The sequence below is a fragment of the Protopterus annectens genome, chromosome 8.part0 (genome assembly GCF_019279795.1).
Source record: "Protopterus annectens isolate FY-2018-M chromosome 8.part0, PAN1.0, whole genome shotgun sequence".
In the NCBI taxonomy this organism is placed as follows: domain Eukaryota; kingdom Metazoa; phylum Chordata; order Ceratodontiformes; family Protopteridae; genus Protopterus; species Protopterus annectens.
Window position 1 is genome coordinate 750,125,282 of NC_056741.1, and position 10,701 is coordinate 750,135,982.

Genomic DNA, 10,701 nt, shown 5'->3' on the forward strand with positions numbered 1-10,701 from the left:
TTGGATAGACACTGAGGAAAGATTTTTCGAATTCCTGGATTACTTGAAGGGCACGACAAATTTTTTGGATTTTACCTTTGAAATTAATGCGGAACAACTGGTATGCTTGGATATTACACTTAAAAAGGAAGAACAAGGGTTCTTTTCTTCTAGTATACATCGTAAGAAAACCTTTTCCAATTCATACCTCCACTACAAGAGTGCCCACCCTTATTTCCAAAAGAAAAATTTAGTGAAGGGTCAACTTGTAAGGGTCTGTAGAATGACCTCTGATGACCATGAATTTTTGAAGGAGTGTAGTAATGTGTGTAACATGTTGGTTGACAGAGGATACCCTAGGCCCTTATTGGAAGGTGTTTTAGCAGAGGTAGTACAGGAGAGACACAAAAGATTTGCCCCTATTTTGGGACAGAATGTACCTGCCCCGACTGACAATTTAACAAATCAAAATCCCACCCTTCATGATAGAGCCTATATACTTGATTATACAGGAGATTCAGGACCTATTAAGGAGTTGATTTCAAGAGAATGGGGGAGATTTGTCCAATTCACGGACTTACCATTGAATAATCAAACCCCTTTGAAATTTATTTACAGAAAGGACACCAATTTCAAGCAAATTTTTGAATATGGTGGTCCCAAGGTTAAAAACATAGGTCCACGAGGGGTGGGTACATACAAATGTGGGTTTTGTTCACAATGTCCAAGGATATACAATAGGAAAGATGTTTTCTTAAAAGCCAGGAACAAAACACTTTCAAGCAAGGGTTCTTTTAATTGTAATAGCTGTGGAATAGTGTATTTGGCTACCTGTAATTTCTGCACCTCCTTTACGTGGGCAAAACAGAAAGGAAACTCAAATGTCGTATTCTGAACATTTGTATGAAATCAAAAAGCAGAATATGAATAATGCATTGTATAGACATCAGACTTTTGCCCTCAGGCAATGTTTTCCTTTTTTGTATTGGATTTTGTGCCCAAGGACGTAAGAGGTGGTTTATGGGAAGACAAATTGGAATACAAGGAATTATATTGGCAAATAATTTTGGAATGTAATAAACCCCCGGGTTTAAATGATTTTTTGTCTATTAAGCCAGTATTGAAACTCAGATCAGCTAAGTTATGAGTATCAAGTTTATTTACCCATTACAACCATTAGATGGCAGTATACACTCCATATACTCTGTGTACATACATTTTAATGTTTTAGAGCTGTGGCTAACTATTTAGATTGTTTTTATCATTGTATATAATATAAAGACATTTATCCACACAAATGTGCCCCATTATATAGAATTTTTATCAATAATATGTATGGAAGTTAATTTTAATTCGATGTATAGGATCTGTTTGTATGTGTTTTTTTAAAATAAGATTGCTTGTTAGTTTGAAATTAATCAATTAGGTTAATTAGATAGGGTATATAACTAGAATAGGCATCAACTGTGTGTTTTGTACTGATTCTGACGAAGATTTTCATTGAAAACGTACTTGGATTATAAGCGTTATTTATTTTGTTGTACTTCAATAAATCTTGGTTTCCAGCTGAGTTGCGAGCTCTCATTGTGGTGCCTAGGCAATTTCTTTTGGTTATTAGTTAAATAATTTTCCATGAAAACATCATCCAAAACTTCCAAAACTGGAGGTATAGCCAGAGGCTTACGCTGTGGCAAATCTAAAAAATTCCCTGATTCTTTTCTTAGACTGTGGAAAATCCCGACATTCCCATTTAAAATGCTCCCTAAGAGTGTTCAAAGTATCCCCTAAGGAAAAATCCTCTGGAGGGGAGGCAGAAGGGATAGAATCCTCAGCATCAAAATCCTCAAAGCCAGAAAAAAGTTGAGAATTTCCTTCTTCACCAGCAGACATACTGGAAATCTCAGAATCTGAGACAGACAAAACATCAGGAGATAATTCCCTAGTCATCTTTGAAGGGGGGGGGTGAGAGCCCCTAATCAGGGAAAAAGGATCAGCAGCTATCTTAACCAACTGGGAATGAGGTACAGGAGGGGAGGCCGATGCCTGCTTGTGAGGAGGTTTGTGGCTGAAAGGTTTACTAGCAATCCGGAGAGACTCGGGAGGCCTAGCAACTGCAGAAGTCTGAAATAAGGTAGTCGGTCTGGTTCTGGTCTCATGTTGAGAAGAGGCATTAGAAGCCGGTGCCTGCAAAGCAGCTCTGGACCCATCTGAGGCAGCGACAGGCGGAAGGTCTGAAAACTAAATAACAGTCTGTGGCATGGAGGACTCTGTAAAGGTCTCGGCAGAGGCTTGCGGCTGAAAATCTGCAAACCACAGGGGCTACGAAAGCGCCTCTCTGAGTACTGCTGTACTGATGACCAATTTCACCGGTGCGTCGTCAGTAGATTTAACTCTAGGCCTGTCGCGGTCCTTGTCTTTGCAGTTCCTAGGCATATCCGAAGTCGGGAGACCAGAAGACGCCAATCCGATGAACTTAGGCCAGACCCCGAAATGCTTCGACAAAATCTTAGCTCTATGGCGTATGGTACGCAGGTTAAAGGAAGCACAGAGATCGCAGTTAGGGATGTCATGCTCAAGGCCCAAATAAGTTATACAATAGAAATGGAAATCTCGGTGCGGAATCTGTTTTCCACAGGCAAGACAGTTATTAACTTTATCTGAAATTCGTTAAAGCAAGAAAAGAGGGTCCCCAACGGGGTACTTATCTGACGGCATCTTCAACTTGGTAGTTGGAAAGTGAAACGAAGGTAAACGGCCGACCCCCACTAGCACGAATTGCACCTGCTTCGGGCTCCGCGGCAAGAAATACTGAGGAAATGGCACCGGCTGCCTCCCTTTATGCCTGACATACTGACCTCAGTTTTACAACTGGCGGCAGCCGACATCATATACCAAGGACTCTGGTATTCGTGCTGACTGAGGGCTACTGGGAGCCGGATAACCCATGTGTGAGGACTGCAACAGTGAAACACGAAGAACATCTCCAGGTTGCAGCTTCCAGGATGTCCCTGGTAGGGACTCCCCTGAGAAATGCTGTAGAGGTTGAGGTTGCCCTAGTGGAATGAGTTCTGATCTCCTGTGGGGTAGGTTTTCCATGGTGTTTGCAGCAGAAACGGATGCAGTGTGCTAGCCATTTGGAAATGGTTTGCTTTGAAATGGCCTTGCCTTCTGCCCCTGTAGCAAAGCTGACTAGCAGCTGGTCAGATTTTCTGAAAGGTTTAGTCCTTTGAAGGTAGAACCTGAGCTGCCTGTGCACGTCCAAGGAGTGCAGGATCCTTCCCCCTTTATTCTAAGGATTAGGGAAAAAGGTTGGTAAGTGGATGGATTGGTTTAAAGCCACACTGGATACCACCTTGGGCATAAATAATGGGTTAGTCCTGAGGGAAACCCTGTCAGCATGGAAAATAATGAAGGGTTCCACAGCCATTAGTGCCTGTAACTCAGACACTCTTCTTGCTGAAGTGATGGTTAGAAGTAAGGCTGTTTTCCAAGAGAGGAATTTTAACTCTGCTGCAGCAACAGGCTCAAAAGTGGGAAGCGTGAGCTTCTCTAGTACAAAGTTAAGGTCCCAGGCAGGGGTGGGAGCTCTCCCCTGGGGCCTTAAATTGTTAGCTCCTCTCAGGAAGTGTTTGATGAGAGGGTGAGAAAAGAGAGGTGGCTCAGTACTGTAACGAGCTGAGATGGCAGAGGCATGAATCTTAATTGATGAGAAGGATAGGCCTTTGTGGAGCAACTCTGCTAGGTAATCTAGGATTTGAGGTAAGGTGGGCACAACTCTGTCCTTTCCTTGAGACTGGCTCCAAGAACACTTTTCCACTTTTCTGAATAGGATTTCCTAGTACTACGCCTTCTGGCCTCAAGGATGGCATCCAGGACCTGTTTGCTGAGGGTTGCTGGTGGTGTAGTCAGGGGATAAGCCAAGCTGCAAGGTTCAAGATTTGCAGCTGTGGATGCAAAATCTGGCCCTTGTGCTGGGAGACCAGGGAGGGGGTCTGATGTAGGTGCCAGGGGGGCACTGCTGTCAGACTGCGTAGTAGTGGGTACCAGTGTTGCCGTGGCCAGTCTGGGGCAATAAGGATTGTCCTTGGTCTGTCCTGTTTGATCTTGAGTAGTACCTTTGAGAGGAGGGGCAGAAGGGGGAAAGGCATAAATTGAGAGGTTTTCCCATGTAAAGGATAGGGCATCCACTTTACACGCTTGGCTATGAGGATTTCTGGTGCAAAAGTTGCTCAATTGAGGGTTTTGGGGGAGGCAAAGAGGTCCACATCTGGTGTCCCCCACCTGTGGATTAGAAGTTTGAATGAGTTGGGTTCCAGTTTCCACTCGTGTGGGTCATGTAGATTTCTGCTTAAGTCATCTGCCAATGAATTTTGTTTTCCTGGCAGGAATTGAGCTTGCAGGTGTACTTGGTTGCTCAAGGCTGTGTTCCACAGGTCCACGGCTAACCTGCGGAGTGGGTAGGAATGAGTTCCCCCCTGCTTGTTTATGTACCACATTAACTGTGGTGTTGTCTGCCTTTATAAGGAGTTGTCCTGGAAGGATAAGGTATTTGAAGGCTGTCAGAGCATTCTGTACAGCTAACATTTCTTTTTCATTGATATGCAGGGGAATTTGTCCTGGGCTCCATTTGCCCACCATGTGAGCCCCCCATGCATAGTCTGATGCGTCTGTTGTCAGGGTTTGGGCGGCGAGGGGTTGAGTGAAAGGAAGTCCCTTGTTGTGGTTGCATGCCTCTGCCCACCAAAGGAACTCTGCCCTTAGACAAGGAATGATAGGAATCAGTGTTTCCAGGTCCTGAGAATGTTGACACCAGAGACTTTTTAAATACCACTGAAGTTTACTCATATGCAGTCATGCATATGGAATTAGTAGAATGCATGAGGTCTTGAACCCTAGGGCTTGCAGTATTTTTCTTGCAGATAGCTGGGATTTGGTGGCCATTAGTTTGAAGTAGTTTGTCAAATAAACCTGTTTTTTCAAGAGTGAGGAATGCCATCTGGGAAGTTGTGTTCAAGTTTGCTCCCAGGAATACAATCTTTTGGCTGGGCACCAGTTGTGATTTCTTTTCGTTGATGGTGTATCCACAGAGAAGTTAGGAGTCTCTTTACAAATGCCAGGGGCTGAAGTAGCAATTCCTGACTGTCCGCCTGAATCAAGCAATCGTCCAAGTATGGGTAAATTGTAATATTTCTCTGCCTGCAGTATGCAATGGCTGGAGCCAGGCACTTTGGGAATACCCAGAGTGCAGTAGATAAGCCAAAGGGAAGTGCAGAGAACTGATAGTGCATAGAGCCTGCCCTGAAACACAGATATTTTCTGCAAGATTTCCTTATGGGAATGTGCAGATAAGCTTCTTTTAAGTCTAGGGTGACTAGCCAGGCATCCTTGGCTAGCATAGGAAGAAACTATTGCAGTGTAAGCATTTTGAATTTTGGGACCACCAGGAAGGTGTTGAGAATTGTCAGATCCAGGATAGGGCGCCAAGAGCTCTCATTTCTGGGCACCAGGAACACTCTGGAGTAGAAACCCTGTCCCCTTTGCTCTACTGGAACAGGTTGAATAGCACTGATACTGAGAAGAGAAAGTACTTGATTTTGAGCCACTGCCCACTGGTTTGGAGGAAAGTCTGGCAACTCGCTTGGGGTTGACAGTGAATGGAAGTAGAATCTGTATCCCTGGGATACAATGTTTAGGACCCATCATTCCTGGGTAATGGACATCCAGTTTTTTGCATGCAGGGTGAGTTTTCCTCCTAGGGGTGCAAGTACTTGGGCATGGCTGGGAAGGATGATAGACAAGTCATTGTGAACTTTTTCCATAAGGGGGTGGCTTACAACCCCCTGTTTTGAGGTGGGAGCACTCCATTGTTTATTTTTCTGCATACCCGGAGACTGTAGTCTTGGTGGTCTGTTGCCCCTGGGTTTGGACTGAGAAGGCCTGGGAGGGACTGGAAAGGACCAGTTTTTAGAAGGCCAAAGCCTACTGAATATAGGTGGCTGCACCTGTAAGAAATCTTTAACAGTTTGCATAGATTTAGCTTTTTCCTCCATCTTTTAAAGAACTACTACTGCTTTTGTGCCAAACAAACGTTTCTGGTTTAATGAAGCATCTAATCATTTTGATTTGGCAAGGTCTGGCAAGATTTGTTCCTTCAACCAAGCATGCCTTCTCAGTAAAGACCCAGTGACAGCAGCCCTGCAAGATGCTTCTAAGGCATCAAAACCACACTGCAAAGTATGCTTGCTAACTTGGTTTGCAGAATGCAATAACTCTTGTAAATCTTTATTTTCTGTACAATCTGGAAACAACAAAATTTTTTGTTTAATTAGTTCCATAATATGCTGCTGGTACTGGAAATTCAAAGCCCTGATGGCAAGAGTTGCAGAGGTATATACCTTCTTACCCCATCTGTCTAAAACTCTAGAATCCCTGTCCAAAGGGGTAGGGTTTTTGGCTGTAGTAGCCTTAATGCCTTTAGGTCTCTGGGAAATGGTCTCTGGATCCGCAGTGGGATTCTTAAAGAGAATTTGTGAGAGTCAGGTACTCTGTAGTACCTGTCAGGCTTTCTATGAGCTGGTGGTAAAGTATCAGGAGTGAGACTCGATTCCATGAAGACATCATCTACAATATCAAGGACAGGGGGTATAGCTAGAGGCCTGTGCTGAGGAAAGTCTAAAAATTCTCTGAGTCTCTCTTTGGACTTAGGGTAGTCCTTGCATTCCCAGCGGAAATGCTCTCTTAAGGTAAGCAAGGTTTCACCAAAAGAAAAGTCCTCTGGAGGGGAGGCAGAGAGAATGGAATCCTCTGCATCTGAATCCTCATAGGTAGATAAGGGTATGTCCTGGTAATCAGAGGGATCAGAGTCATCGGGCTCATGGTCTGTAGAATCAGAAGGAAAATCAATTCTTTGCCTTTTAGAGGGGGAAGGCTGGCTTCCCCTAATTAACTTTATAAGGTCTTCAGCCATTCTAAGCATTTGTTTCTGTGACATGGGAGCTTGAGTATGTGCTGTGGTCATCGGTTTTCTAGGAGTAGTGTGAACTCTGGGCCTGAGAAACGCGGTAGTTTTAGTCAAAAAAGAAGTTGGTTTAACACGAATATCGGAAGGTCGGAATACACTCTCAGAAGCCGGTGCCTGCACAGCGGCTCCGGACCCATCCAAGGTAGAGACATCCGCAGGTTCCATAGTCGAAGAAGCATCTCGCGGTATACCGGACTCCGAAGGGGTCTCAGCAGAGGCCTGCGAATCTGTAGAAGCTGTATTAGGGGCTGCGAAGGCACCTCACTGAGTACCGGTGGACTGGTGACTAGCTTAACGGAAGCATCATCGGCAGTTTTGGACCTATGCGGTCTATGTCTTTATCCTTACATTTTTTTGGAAGATCGGTAGTCGGATGGCTTATCAAAGCCATTTTGGAATACGGAGAACGAGAGCGAAAGAATTTAGTGACAAAGATAGCCCGATGATGAATAGTTTGAGAGTTAAACAAGGCACAAAACCGACAGTGAGGAACGTCGTGGTCTGGGCCTAAACAGGTGATGCAGTAAGAATGAAAATCTCTGAGGTATTTGCTTTCCACAGGCAAGACAATTGTTAACTTTTTCTGACATCGGTTAGAGCAAGAAAAAAGGATCCCCAATGGGGTACTTAGCTTTAGAAGACTTCAGGTTTGAAACTCGAAAAACGAAACTTTCAGGCAGTGGCCGACCGGCACTTGTGAACTGCTTCTGCTTCGGGCTCCCACACAGCAAGAAAAACTGACGTAATGGCATCGGCTGCATGTTTTATACCCCTGATGACCTGACATCATGGAAGAGGGGACAGCATTCGATGCAGAAATCCCAAGACTCTGGTATTTGAGCCGGCTGAGGGCTACCTGCAGGCAGATAACCCAAGTGTGATGACTGCAACAGTGAAACATGAAGAATGTGTACCTTTTGTACTGGGGAGGATAGATTATTCTGCCTGGAATCACCGGAAGTGCAGGTACCAAGCTGTCAGCTTGAGACTTTGTAGGTTGGGATTGACAAGTCCGTGCAGATGAGACAGCAGGTCTTGAGTTGGATCTAGAGTCCACAGGCGATGAACTAGATGAGCCCAGAGAAAAGGGAACCCAGACTTGACGGGGCCAATAAGGTGCAATGAGGATTACTGTGCTTCTCAATCGTTGGGCTTTCTTCAAAAACTGGGGAATTAGGGGGAAAGGTGGAAAGGAGTAAAGCAGTCACGGGGGCCAATTGTGTAGGACAGAATCTCTCAAGGACTCCCCCCGAGGGGGGGGGGGCAGGGAAAAATACCTGCTGCATTTAAGGTTCATGGGAGAGGCAAACAGGTCACAGCAAGGCTGGCCCCCATCAATGAAAAATCTTAGCCACCGCATTGGGATTCTGAGACCACACGTGAGGCAAGAGTATGCAGTATACATTTGCTCAGTTTGTCCCCGATCATGATGGAATTCCCCCGAATGTGCATTACTATCAGAAAGCAGATGGACACAATCGCCCATTGCCAAACTCTTAACGGCTTCCCAACATAGAGGGTAGGATCTGGTTCCCCCCTGTCTGTTGATGTACCAGACCACAGACATGTTGTCTGACTGGATAGCAATTGTTCCGGAAGGGAGGGCAGATTGAAATGCTTGTACCTCTAAGAGCACCGTCCTCATTTCTATGACGTTGATATGTAAATTGGCCTCTGAGGAGGTCCAAGTGCCTTGGACTGTCTTTCCCTGATAATGCCCCCCCCCCCCAATTAGGGATGCATCTGTGGTAACTATGGGCTTGGGCTGAGAGGGGGAAAAGGGTCAACTCCACAATTCATCTTCTGACTTCATCCACCAATACAGGTCCTGCTTGCATTGGCTGGTTATGCAGATTGGGTAAGACATAATTTGTGTTAACAGAGGCCGCTGTGATGCCAGGAGTCACTGAAGCAGTCTCATGTGGTACCTCGCCAGTGGAACTAGGGTGATTGTCACTGTCATGGACCCCAGAAGTTGTAAGACTAAATGAGCTGGGACTTTGTCTTGAGAGAATATCACTTGAAGCTGTGACCTCAACCTGGGTAGTCTGTGGAGAGGCAGAGCAGCCCAGCAGGATTTTGTGTTGAATATTGCTCAGATGAATTCTAAGGCTTATGTGGGGGATAGTTTAGACTTTTTGCTGTTTACTGAAATGCCTAAGTCATCTGCCAGCTTCAGAACGGAGTCCAATGCATGAAGCAATGGATGTCTGGTGGGGGTAGTGAGGAGCCATTCATCTAAATACAGAAACACGCGGAATCCTTGTAGCCTTAGGTGAGCTGCTACCACTGCCATGCATTTGGTGAACACCCTAGGGCCTCTGGTGAGACCATAGGACAGTGCTCAAAATTGGTAATGACTGGCCCCAGCCGGAGGCGGAGCTATCTTCTGGAATGCTTGTCCATTTTTGTGAGTTAATACGCATCCTGAAGATCGATAGACCACATCCAATCGTCTTTTTCCAGAAAAGAAAGAATTGACTGTACCATGACTATCTGGAATTTTGTCTGTCGAACAAACCTGTTCAAAACACTGAGGTCTAGAATTGGCCTCCAGTCCCGTCTTTTAAGAATCTTTAGTAAAATCCAGATCTTATTTGGTCTGGTGGGACTATTTGGATGACTCTTTTTTTGAAGCAGCTTTTGGATTTCTAGTGCTGCTGTATCTCTCTGACTGGGTGGATCATTGGAGATTCATCTTTGTGGTCTTGGATGAAGTTCAAAGGGAATGTGGTAACTGCTGGTAATTACAGTCTGCACCCAGGAATCTGATGTTATTGAGTGCCATTCTAAGTGGTGCAGAGAGAATCTTCCCCCGAATACTTTCAGTGGTAAGCAATCGGGCCTCTGCTCAGGAGCACTGGTAGGGTTGTCCTGAGAAAGAATCCCTGGAGCCCTGATTATGCAGGCCTCCTTTGCCACAGGGGGGTGGTGGGGGGTGGCATCCTTTTGATGAGTTCCCCCCTCTGCCACGGGAGGAAAACAGGCCATGTGTGTCCCTAAAAGGCCCTTGGGACTTCCTGAACCACATCTTTCCAGCCCTCTGATTCCTGGAATAAGGTCACTGAGGAGTGGAGAAATGCATGCCCACAGCAGAAAGGGTCTTTCTGTCCTCCTCACACATGGCAAATGTGTCTCTGACTTTTGGCCCAAACAAAGAGGTAGCATCAACCAGAACACTGACAAAGGAAGACGTGAAAGGGTCTGTGAAATCACACAAGCGCATCCAGGAGTGACGCCTAATGGCAATGCCTCCACCCGCTGCCCTGTCTGTCCCTTCGGCCATGTGTGCAATAAGCTGCATGGACGAGTTTGATATCAATTCTAGGGTCGCAAGCTGGGAGGCAACCTTATCGCGTGCCTTATCAGACACTGTCCCTGCCAATGTTCCTGAGAGCTGTTATCGGGTCCCTTTGATATCATGTGAAATGTGCCATGAAATTCAATGACCGTATGGCAAAGGTCGTTGAAGCATAGACCCACTTTCCAATTCTGTCCACTGTGTGAGACTGTTTGGAAGATGGATAGCAGGACTCTCCTTTGCGAGTTCCTTCTTTGTGGCTGCCGCCGCCGCCACCACCACAGCATCTACCGTTAAACCTTTAGACCAGTGGGTTGATCTTCTGGTGCAGATAAAATTTTGTCTGGTCTCTGGGGGATAGGCTCTATAGTGTCAGGGGCCTTCCAATCATGCTGCACGA